Source organism: Haliaeetus albicilla, chromosome 13 (genome assembly GCF_947461875.1).
Source record: "Haliaeetus albicilla chromosome 13, bHalAlb1.1, whole genome shotgun sequence".
Lineage (NCBI taxonomy): Eukaryota > Metazoa > Chordata > Aves > Accipitriformes > Accipitridae > Haliaeetus > Haliaeetus albicilla.
In genome coordinates this window covers 20,499,945-20,512,028 of record NC_091495.1, presented here as the reverse complement: position 1 = coordinate 20,512,028, position 12,084 = coordinate 20,499,945, and the positions used below count along the sequence as shown (strand labels likewise).

General features: G+C 39.1%; 1 protein-coding gene across 4 annotated transcripts in view; it reads left to right on the top strand.

The window, feature by feature from the left end:
* DAAM2 (dishevelled associated activator of morphogenesis 2) overlaps positions 1–12,084 on the top strand; it is a 208,746-nt gene that overhangs the window by 29,054 nt on the left and 167,608 nt on the right. The gene's annotated exons all lie outside the window — the stretch shown is intronic.

Below are 12,084 nucleotides of genomic sequence, written 5' to 3'. Positions count from 1 at the left end.
ATTCAGACTCCCAATTATTATATCTCATTGAAAATTTTAGACTGGTACTACCTCTGCTGAATCAGTAGAGTATGTGAGCAGAACTCAACTTTCTTACTTGCAAGAGACAGTTAAACAGTTATTGTGAGGCACTGCATCCTCAGGATATTAGTAGCTTTTCAGGAAAAAAATAGCCATTTTTTTATACTCCTTATGGTTCATTAAACATCCAGGTATGAATGGCCCTTTGAAATGATTTACTGGATCAGAGGAAAGATTTCCCTTTTCAGTTCATCTCTGAACTAGCAGGCACTAGTCAAGTGTCTGACTGCTGCTTCAGTAATTTATTGAGGAATCTCTTTCATTTTCCTACAAGCAGACTATTTGATGGGATTACTCAGCTGTCTCCCATGTGTTGTGCAGGACATGCTGGACCCCTGGGCAGTGGAGCAAGTTCATTGGGAATGATAGAGCTATCAGACATCCTGAGACACATTTGACCGTAACAGATGCTTGTCTTGGTAGGAGGCTAATTTATTCACTGAAAGTATGTCTCCTCCACTGTCACTGATGTTCAGCTAAGCTCTTATCAGTTGCATCTCCCATATATTTAATTTGTCTGCATGACATGTTTAATATGGTAATTGAAGTGATTTCAGTTCTGTTCTCCTACTTGCCTATATTTCAAATTAAAGTCTTTGCTTCAGAAATGGAAAAGACAGTTTGATGTGCCTGATCCTATTTTTACTGTGTTGTTTGGAAATTCATTTTAGTATGTGTTTTATTTTGCTCCTGAGTGTTTTTCTTTGAGTTACTTTGTACCTGAGAGTCCACACTGTAAGTCTGTCTGTGGCTGACGCTGAGGTCATACAGTTTACTCCTGCAGAGTCTCCAAAACATTAGCTTAATTTGACATATGTGTGTGATATTTAAAATGTGAAGAAATCCTCCACCTATATTTATGCCAAACTAAAGAAACAGAGCTTCCTTGAGTAGCTTTTTTCATTAAAGACCGCTTTTTTTACCTGCTAGTAGATAACTTATGATGTTGACAGCGCTATAAATTCTGTGCCTGTCATTGGAGTGCTTGTCTACTACTTGCTTACGTTGACAGTAACTCTGCTGAGTGAGTCTAGCCAGAGCAAGACTTATGGTTACTCAACAAATTACTGACAGTTTGGTTTTTAATATTATTAGTTTTGGTCATTGTTTAGTAGAGCTTCTTGTTCTTATTGTCAATTCTTCTTTGAGCAACTTATCACAATCTACTTAATGAAGCCTACTGCAAAATCCTTTCTCTAAGAATGTTTCTGAATGTTACCACAGGTTATGAAGGCTTGTGATGCTCACATAGCTGAGATGAATCTGTCCTTATTCTCTGTTGTAGGTAAAGCTCTTTTTGCTTTATATAACAGAAGCAGGGTCCCCAATTAAAACCTCAGTTTCATATCAAAGACTCCCTGTGCTGTAGTAACCTTCCTTGTTCTTTGAGAACAGATTTCATAGATGATTTTTCACACTGAACAGTGATAGATGTGGTGTTATCTCTGATTTATTTGCCTGTCTCTACTTTTGCAGTCATTTGGAATGTCACATTTTCCATTACACAAGGGATATGTTTATCAGTATAAGTGGAGACCTCTCAAGTCATCCTGTGCAACATCAAAAAATGTTGACTTGCAAAGAAGATGAAGGAAAGCAAATAAGATTTAATAGCTCTGAAGGTGGAGATGGAAAGGAATTATTGCAGGAATAAGTTCCCCAAAGAATAATTTCAGTGGAGTAGATACCTGTATGCAGCTAGTCCTAACTCTTCCAGACAGACTACATCAGATCTGCCAATACTCATGTGCATGAGCATCCTCTGAGGAATTAATTTATTTACATCTTCAAATATGTACAGCTGTCATCTTGTGTCTGAGACACTTGATGACTGAGCTGTTCCTTTTTCTTATCTGTAGTTCCAAAGTTCTTTTCTTAACCAGATTCATCAGAAACCTTGGAAAACTTCAATCTCTCTTTAATCTCAATCCATTATTGAAAGTATTATTTCTTAAATGTAAAAAATAATGAACAAGAAGTCTTTAAAAAACTCTTAGGCACTCAATGAGTTTAATTATACTTACAAAAACATGATAGTGACCTAATATATCATTAAATAATCACATTTAAATACTGTACTGACCTTGCCAGCTACTAAATCAAAGCAATGGTGCAATCCCTTTTGTTTTCTTTGCTACACCCTGAAACCTCTGAAGTAATCTTCTGAGCACTTAGCAAAAGTATGTATCAAGCTGATGTGTTTTGGAGCATGAAATAGGGGAAAGAGGTAGGAATTTCTAGGTTCCTAGGGACTGAAAAAGGCCCTGCTGAGATTCCTCCCTTCCTTTTTTATAATCAGATAAGCACAAGAGACCATGAATTGTAAAGGTCCCATATGAGAAGAAAAGACAAAGTGGCAGCTGGCAGTGTTGTTATTTAGTACAGCCTGCACTTCTCAGTGCATTCATTGGAAAGGATAAGTTTTGTACTCAGGGCTGTTGCTTACCATCTTGTCAATTGTTCTTTGTGGGGCGTGGGAAGGTAACTGATTCACAGTGTAACTGCTGACTTTTAAAGTGGAGCATAGAGCAAAAGCAGTTATGAAGCCTTCGTCTGCATTTTTAGTTTCCTGCTCTCATGCATTGTTCTATATGAGAAACTTGACATGGTGAGAAATGTGGATGAGCAGAAGAACCATCAAATAATGAACTGTCTTTTATGCCATGTGGTGTATAACGCAATAGCTAGGTGCTATTAGTAGGCCAAGGGCACCCTTTGTAACTGCTGTTCCTAGTTCTTTTCACTTGTGCTTCACTTTTTTTTTTTAAAATGGGCATTCTGTCATTTAGCCAATATGATGTGTTAGCCAGATTGTGTGTCTAGCTCTGCAGCCTCTTTATAGATGTATCAGGACCTGCAACTTTACCTACAACTGGCATGATCATATAGCTGTGTTTATTTTGAAATCCACAGAAAGTACATGGAGAAACACTGTAATTTCATTTCTCAAAGAGAATCTTTTCCAGCAGCTGATGAAACTCAAGCTCATGTCAGATGAAGAGCTCTTGTGTTATCGTTTTCAGTTAATTAAAAAAATAAACCCCAAATCCCTTACAGTAGCAGTTTTATAAATACTATGTGTGTGCATGCGCATGTATGTGCATGCCTACACTAGTGCTTCACTCTCGTGTTGACAGCTTGTGCCTTTGACTGAAGGCAAGGCATTATCATACACTTTCAGGTACAGGATTTGGTGGTGCAGGGATGCAGGGGATGGATGGAGGATTTAGTTTTGGTTTGTTTTGTTTTTTTTTTTTTTTTTAATAGATCTTACTGCAGCTGAAACAGACCCAAAATAAAGTAAAAGCTTCCATGTTTGCATCAAAATGGTAATATTTTTATTTATTTATTTATTTATTTTAAATATGCTAAAGGCTCAATTTTATCTTCTGGTAGGCAAACAAAACATTTTTCTGGCAATTTGGTACATTACTAAAATGAAGAGTAACTTGATTAGCACACACAAATTTGGCACATTTAAAAGGCAGGAAGCTGGGTTTGCTTGAATAGAAAGGTGCACTGACAGCTGGGGCTGAACTACCTCTTAGCACCCACATCTTTCTATTGAGTGCAGATCCCCGTAAGCTGAAGGATTATTATCTTTCAAAAATCTTGAACAGCTTTACCGGTGAGTTGGATTTCTTTTGTTTCCATTTTAGGAAGGAAAAATTAATTTACTTTGGGTGAAAGCTGTTAAACTGACAGTCCTGGAAGACCACAGTCCCATTGATCAGCCACAGAACAAGCGATGCCTTGGGCCATGGCTGAGCCAGCTTCCCCAGTGCCGCTCTCTAGCTGTGTGTCTTGGTCCAGTCAGAGGATCAAAACTGAAGTTCAGCATCTTTCTGTTCAACTTCATTTTTTTTTTGGGCAGCATTGTCAGATTGCCAACAAGGGGCTGACTAGTTAGATTTGGGATGGCTTCTTCTGTAATCTGTTTAGGTTATGCCCACAGATGTCCTTGTGATCTTTTTGTTTCAAGTGACAAATAATACTGTGGCAAACTTGCTCACTTATCGAGACAGCCTTGATCAATTCATTTCACATAAGCAGCCATCAAATGGGATTGGTTTTTGTTCATTATCCAGAATGGATTCAGCCTAGTGACCTGGTGGAAGGACATACTGTATTCCATTACCAGCCCTGTGAATCATTCAATCACCTGATGCCCTTTTTCAGTACTCCAGTTGGGTTACACAAATCCTGTGTTTTTAGGCTCTGCATTCTTTGCCTGATTCAGAGGCCCTTTGGAAAGTTGCATGTGGGCATTTGCATTAAGCTCATCTAGAAGTCAAAGACTGTGAAATGCAGATGCTTCCTTTCAGACTGGAAGGTAGGACAGAAGGACTCTATGACAGTGGCACAGAAGTTGTGGTAGTACCCACAAGGATGTGTAGTAACTTTAGCATAAACTAAACTTTTGGGCAGGATATTGTATTTAAAAAAGAGATACTGTTTTTAAACATTATGCAAACTTTGTATTTTCATGTTTGTATGTATGTCTTCTTCCCTTTTTCCTGAGATTTAAAGAATAACTGTCTTTTAATCATATTCTCTAGGAAAAAAAACCTTTCATTTCTGTCTATAGAGCACTTGATCATAAAAGTATGTATTTGTACTGGAAGCTGGTTTTCACTCTTTGTGCTGGTTATTTTTTATTACACATTACTCAGGTTATAGAGTGAAACTTGGTCAGGTAGTTCAAACTTCCTGTTTCTTGTTCACTTTACTAACAGTTCTTTCATCGTATAATACTGTACAGCATTTGGGTTGGAAGCCCTTCAGGGAATTTTATATATTGAACAACCTTTTTTTTTTTTTTTTTGCTTAAGAAAATACCCAAGAACAAATTATGAGTTCTTGATGTTAGGTTTTAGTCAATAATGTTGTGCTTTTGACAGCCACCCAGTGTCATGCTTAAGGTGGCTGACTTTTAGGTGAAATTAAAATGGAAAAATGAAAATGTACTCCAGCCAAGTTATTTTTCCTTGTTTCATTTATCTTTTCAAGACACCATTAGCTGGAAAGAAGGCAACTACTGCAGAGCTTTGACTTTGAGTACAATAGAGAGAGAACAAGAGAGTGTGACTGTCAGGGTCTGGAGAGTTATACTCATGCTTCCTACTTTGACTTCCTTCATGTTCCACGGCCCAGACAGTCAAAATAGCTCAGAGTTACATTTTCAGTTTCTCAGCCTGAGAACCAACTGACATTAACAGTCAGACATTTAATGTGCAAAATTATTTAGGAAAACACAGCATCTCGTACCTCAGCAATATTTGAACTCTCTTGAAAGTCTTGTCTCTCATCTTTACTCGGCAGTTAACAGAAGTCTTTCCATATTTCAGAAAGATTTGCTAATCTGCACAGGGTGCTGTAAGATGCTTTATTAAGAGAAACTTTTTTAATGCCCTTGCATGTTTTAATGTTATTTTTGGGGGAACCAGTAAATTAAGTAAATTTTTAGAAGGGAAAAAAAAACCCCAAACCCTACAACTTAGAGGTTGGATTGGAAAAACAGCCATAATGCAAGTACCCTGTACTTAATTTACAAACCACTTTGACTCTAAAAAAATGCTAGACCAATGGGGGACCAGTGCATCATTCTCAGCACTCAAAATTTATTGCAGGACAGCACTCACAGGGAACTGATGGGTTACCAAATATGTCTAGTGACTCTGCTTCTGAGGACCAGTTTGTATAGGGCACAGCTGAAAACCCACCGAAACAAACCAGCAGCACTGAAAGAACTTTCTGCATTAAAAATTTATGTTCTCTTCTGCTTCCTCAAATGTGAGAGATCAGATCTGGTAAACATTCTTGGTGTGTGTGGACAGGGTTAGCTAGCTACTGCTATACAACAGTATGTAGTAACCAATGTGTAGTTAAGAATATATGTTTGGATGAATCATGGTATATGGATACATGTAGGTATGAGTGATCATTGCTTTGTAGTTGTACAGTTTGAAGGGCCTTAGGTGGATTTGATTCTATACATGGCTGCGTGTGTGGAAGGGATATACATGAAGTTATCATGCTACTTGGTTTATTGAGCCCCTTATCCCAGTGTCTGAAACTGATTTGTTATGCTGTGATATGATCCAAAATAGAACCACAGCTTACTGTAGTGGGTTCTTTCAATCCTCTGGGAATGTTTGTCTGGCTTAAATGCATGAAACTGAAATGTGTAATACAGAGCTGCAGCTTCTAGATCAACGCTGACTCCATTTGTGGGGATGAATGAATACCTCATGTTTGATGTGCTACGGGAGAGTTCACAGATGACTTCTTATGTTACAGTACTATTATTTTTCATGCTTTTTCAGCTTTATGTGTTTTGCTTTTTCTTCTGTGTGTAGAATAGGATGGTATTGTCCTGGGCTTTTCAATATAGAAATAGAATGTGAAAAGATTTGTCCCTGCTGAGTCTTTTTAGCGGTTTCAGAAGCTTCTTTACAGTAAAATTTCAGTCAAGTCTGAAAAAGACAGGTGATTGTTTCTATACCCATCCACACATTTCACAACTATAAAACTTCTTTTTTTAACTCAGATTCTTCCTGAATGATTTGCTGGTTTAATTTTCTTACTTATCTGCCCCTTTTTACAGTTCCTTTGACAGCTTTAACCCCTGCATCCAGGTCTGTGAAGGTAACTTCTCACAGTCTAGTCTAACGATTGCATGATAGGTGGGAGAGTTCACCTTCATACTGTTCTTTGCAGGTGGTGATAGATATAGAGAGCTTTATTCCTAATTCAGTCTTCCCTTATCATCCAAATTTTTACCTGAAAATACTGAAGTTCCTACAGGTGGATATTCCACTCAGAAAACCCCCATAAATTTGCTTAATAAAGAAAGCAGACACCCTTATACTAGCTGCCCTGCTAATATTTTGGTTCTGTTGCACCTCATCTCTGGATTTTATTTATTTATCCTGTCTGGGCTTAGCAGAGGTTGAGGTGTGCAAGACTGAAAGAGACCTCCTGAGTCACGGAGTACAGCGTTTCTGTAATTGCAGGAAATTATGTTGCAGTATTCCCTTCATAAATTTATCAATCTCTACCTCAAAATTAAATGGCTTTTGCTCCTGTTGCTTCCTATTGGGAAGCCATTCAAGAATCTCACTCCTCTGATGTTTAGAAATCTGCTTCTAATTTCCAAACTAAATTTGTTCATAACCAGTTCATGCCCATTTGGTTTTGTGCCAATACTGGTCTCTAACATTAATAGCTCTTCCCCTTTCTTATAATCCTGTGATCTGAGATGGTTCTTGACTTTCTCTCACTCTGTTTTTCCCTAGGAAAGTAAGATAATTAAAATTGTGCTTCTCTTCACTATGTTCTTCGTTACGAGTGTCATTGTGCCTTAGTTTGATAAACTCTTTAGTCTTGAGAGCTTTTTAGTCTTTCCAGTCAGTTCTCAGACAGACAGAAGCAGGAAAAGGCGAGTGTTCGCATTTTCCTAGATAGGCAGAGAGTATGTGTAACTTTCTGGTAACTCTGGGGCCAGGAAGGTGAGGTAGGGAGGAGGAGAAAATGGCCTGCATGTTTTTGCATCTGTAAAAAGCTTTCACTGGGGACTTTGTGAAGAATGACTTGGGTCTGAGGATCTGGTGCCTGGCATAGGCAAAGGCGTTGATCCAGTTCTTTCATCTAGTCCAGCTCTCCCATCCCTCTGTAAAAACCTGCTTGAAATGAGCCAGCTGATAAAAATTTTGGAGGGAATGCAGCTTGCAAATGAGTTTTTGAGGGCAACTTTCCAGCTGTTTCCTCAGAAGGAATGAGCCAAGCAGCTCCCAGAGCCCCAGACAAATGCTTGGGATCTTTCTTCTTTGGAGTGCGTGGAGAGTCCCTGAGAAGAGCTGAGAGTCCGGGGGCTGATAGAGAGATGAAGCCAAAGGCCTCTAGTGGGAACCTCCTGCTGTCAGGATCCCACGCTAAGCTGCAGTTGAGGGCAGGCATGGAGGGGAGAGAGAGCTGAGTAAGGTTTGCTGTGACCTTGATACATTCCCATGCAGCTTCCCTCTCTGGACAGTGCTCAATGGCATCATTTACAAGATTCCTCAAACGTCCTTAAACTCAGTAGAAAAAAATGTATAGTCCATTCAGCATGCTACTGTACTTTATACTATACTTACCAGGATACTATTGATCTTAAAATGATATGATTAAAGTTGATGACTCTCTTATAAGACAGCTTTTTATTTAACAGAGTGTATCAAACCCAGGACTTTTTGCAGGGAAGTACCAGTCTCCGTCAAACGGTCTGAAGTTTAGGGTGGAATTTGGGGGCAGAAGAACAAAGGGTGGAGAGGAGGGAGAGCCAAAACAAAAGACCTGGCTCCTGGATTAGAGCAGATGGTGGGTGGTAGGTAGGTAGGTAGAGCGGATGGTGTGAGAATGGTGGGACTTCTGTTTGGATCCATCACTTTAAGGTGAATACAGTGGTTCTGAGGTCTTCTGAAGTTGGTGTCTGTATTTTTCTGTGTATGCTGAGTTATTTTTGATTAACAAAGAAATTAAAACACTTTTTTTTCTCTTTTCTTTTTTTTTTTTTAATTTTTTTTCCCCATGACGCAAAGGCAGGGAAAAAAGTGTTTCTCACACAGTTCTAAGTAGAGCTACTATATTCCAGGAAAAAGGTGTTGCAATATATTTTTAAAATTCAGCAGGACTGTAGCTAGGATAGCTCTACCCAAGCAGTTTTTCTTCTATACCCTGTTTTATTGTCGTCTCCACTGCTCCTGTCGTTAAGAGATATGGACACACAGATATGGCAGCTTGCTGCATTGTGTGCTGTTTGTATTCCCTCTCTGCCGGGAGCTTACCAAATAAGATAGCTCTGGAATCCTCCTGGAATGAAGGTGCACAGGACTGGTGCAAAAGAATATCTGGGACTTGTTCACTGATCAGTAATTCAAAGTAATTATTGTTTCTCTTCTCCAACAGATCTATTTAAACAGTCTTAATCATTCATTGCATGAGGTGCTGATGCTCTGATGATCATAAGTAAATACATTTTAAAATGCCCTTGTTTGACTGTATGCAAAGAAGCAGAACCAGTCTCTTTTCTCTTCCATCCTAATGATCTCCAGCAGGAAGTCTAAGCTTACAGGTAAAGTATGTTTCTAGTCAGTGCCAGCATAGACTGAGTAGAACTAGCTGGAGGTGCCCTGCGCCTGGTAGATTTTTCAGAACTCAGCATACTCTTCTGTTTTACAACAAGCCCTTGTAGTCACTCATTGGTTCTTTGTTTATAAAATATGAATCGTAATGATTGGCCCCATTTATGTAAGAAAAATAGGCTGGTTGAAAATGTTTCCATTTTTTGACTCAGTATATCCTTATGCTCTGATTGCATTTTGTGATGGTCTCCCAAGATGAAGGAGAAGTGACATTAATTGTACTATAATTGTACTTCTCATTGAAAATGTGTGACAGAATTGGGAGAGGATGCCTGACTGGGCTCCCTGTGTTTACCCAGGCACTCCTTCTCCCATGGAGGTAATGCAAGTTTCATGCAGCTCCCATGGTTCAGTCCAGAAGGCACAGTGAGGACTCTCTGAGCCCTGTGTGCAGGCAATAGGTGCTGAAGGAGTTCTCGGGACACTAAAAAACCGGAGGGTCCCTATGCTTTTGGTGCTTGATCAGTACTCACAAGGACTTAGGAGGCTGAAGTTCAGCTGCCCAACCAAATGTGGCTTCCTGGGGACTCTAATCAATAGAGTCAATAAACAGTTCCTCGCTGTTCTCTCTTTTTTTGGCTCCTCACTTTTTGCACAGAAACTGAAGAGGGTCATGACAAGCAAAGGTTGCTCTTTGAGTCCTGCTGGTGATTCTTGTTAGAGTTCCTTGGTCAGGATTAGTTGTACTTTCTCCCTCCAGAATCCTGGGGAGAAGGTTCATACAAGACAGGCAGAGCCAGAAATAAATGTGCTTTTAAAAGGCAATATAACGTCCACAGAAGGAAACAAATGGCTGGATTCAGCTTGCAGGAATGACAAAATTCTTTGCTTTTACCTTCTGCCCCGCTCACTGCCCCCCCTGGCAAATGTGATATTGAATACATTTAACAGGTTCTAACTATGAGGGCCTGATGCTAAGCATTCCTCCTGTGTTTTCTTTAATTTCTTAGTAAACTATACATTTATGATACACTGCCCATACTGTGCATGGTACTGTAAGGCTCACTTGCAAATGCAGCTCAGTCATTTGTCTGCAGCTCACAGTTGCCATTCATTCAGAAGGCCAAGGCAAATGACCAAAGTTATCCTTTTCCAATTGGGCAACACTTCCAGGAAGAAAAGACATACCTGAAAGCTCCTAGGCATCAGCAGCACTAATGCTGGGGAAAGGGAAGTCTCTTTCCAAAAGTAATGCAATAGGTGGTTTACGCAATGATATGAGGAAGAAGGGTAGTCTGGTCTGAGTAGAAAACAGATACTTTTTAATTAAAGAGGTCCCCATATAATAAAAGTTTTTTGTTGTGGGTTTTTTTGTTGTTGTTGGTGGTGGTGGTTTTTTATAGGTTTTTTTTCAACCATCTAGCTCTTAGTACATAGCCTTGACATAGCCTGAACAAGAACCCGATGGTTTGTTTGAAAAGAACAGCATCTCCATTCACCAAATCAAGACGTAGTGCTTTAAATTGAAAATCCAGTTAAATAGTCAAAAGACAGTATTATGAAAGTTTCATTGTTAAAGAGGTTTTCAGTTACAATGATGTTTTTAGTAGCACTGTTTTTAGACTGGGTTGGGTGGGGTTTTGGGGGGGGGCTCTTTGATATTAGCAACCTGAGATTTAGTTTCCAGGTGATTTTTGTCCTTCTGTTCAATGGGATATCTTTCCATTCTGAATAAGGACCTTTTGCTAAAATGTTGTTGTCCATGCCCTTCTTGTTATCTTTCCCCATTGTGTGTTTGAGATCTATTCATGGGAACTTTATGCACAGCTGACTGCTTGGTCACTTCTGACATGCTTCCTGGTAACAACACCAAAGGCATTTAATGTTTGTAATGTAAAAGGCAGGATTGCCCTTGACTTATTGACAGCAGTCAATGCCAAGACTGGAGTCAGAATGGACACAGCTGTTACCAGGTGTGGCGTAGGAAAAATCTCTTGGTGGATCTTATGCAGGACTTTATTTAATGTGTGCTCTATAAAGATTATTCCTCTGAAACACAATTGAATTTCACAGTTAGGTAGGAAATGGACTGGATGTATTCATGGTGGCTAAGGAAAGAGTTGGCTGTCAAACAAAGCTGGCCAAAATCTGGTTCTACCGATATGCTTTAGAGCTTTGCCACTGACTTTGCTCTGATTATTTGCTATGCAAGATTGAAGTTTAGCTGTTTCAAGATTATTATCTTGATCAATTATGTGAGTCTGACATTCAGACCTTGCTTTTGCTTGAAAATATTTCCACAAGTAACCTTGAGCTTGCTGTATGTGCTTAATACATAAGACAAAAATCCAATATACATAGACAGCATTGTTAAGTTAACTGGCTTTAGGGTGGGCACTATTCTGATTTTTCTTGTGAAGTAGGAATATTGGTAATTCTGGAAATGAACATGTTGCCATTTTAACATTGTGCAGATGGGTACAATTTCTTTAATTAAGTTCTCTCATAATCAGCACGTAGTTCTGCCTCTGATCTTTTTTTTACTCATTACCAAGTCTTAATTTGTAGAAAGTTTCCTTTTTAAGTGGTTTTAAATGGAGTTCAGCTTTTCTGAGGCAGGCTGCAGTACCACTTTCTGGGCAATGTTTACTGGGTCTTTTCTTTATCAGCATGAACTATACCCTGCCCAACCTGTCTGAACATAGTCCTGTTCTGGGTGTGTTCTGTAACCAGAGAAGTGAAAATTGATGGTACTTTACCCTTTCTTACAAATGAGTAAATATCTCTTAGTGGCATCTCTGAGCCCAACCTGAAAAAAAAAAAAAAAGATCTGTCTTATCCCAGTTCCTTTGAACAGCCCAAAAGGAGTTCTTCTTTCTTC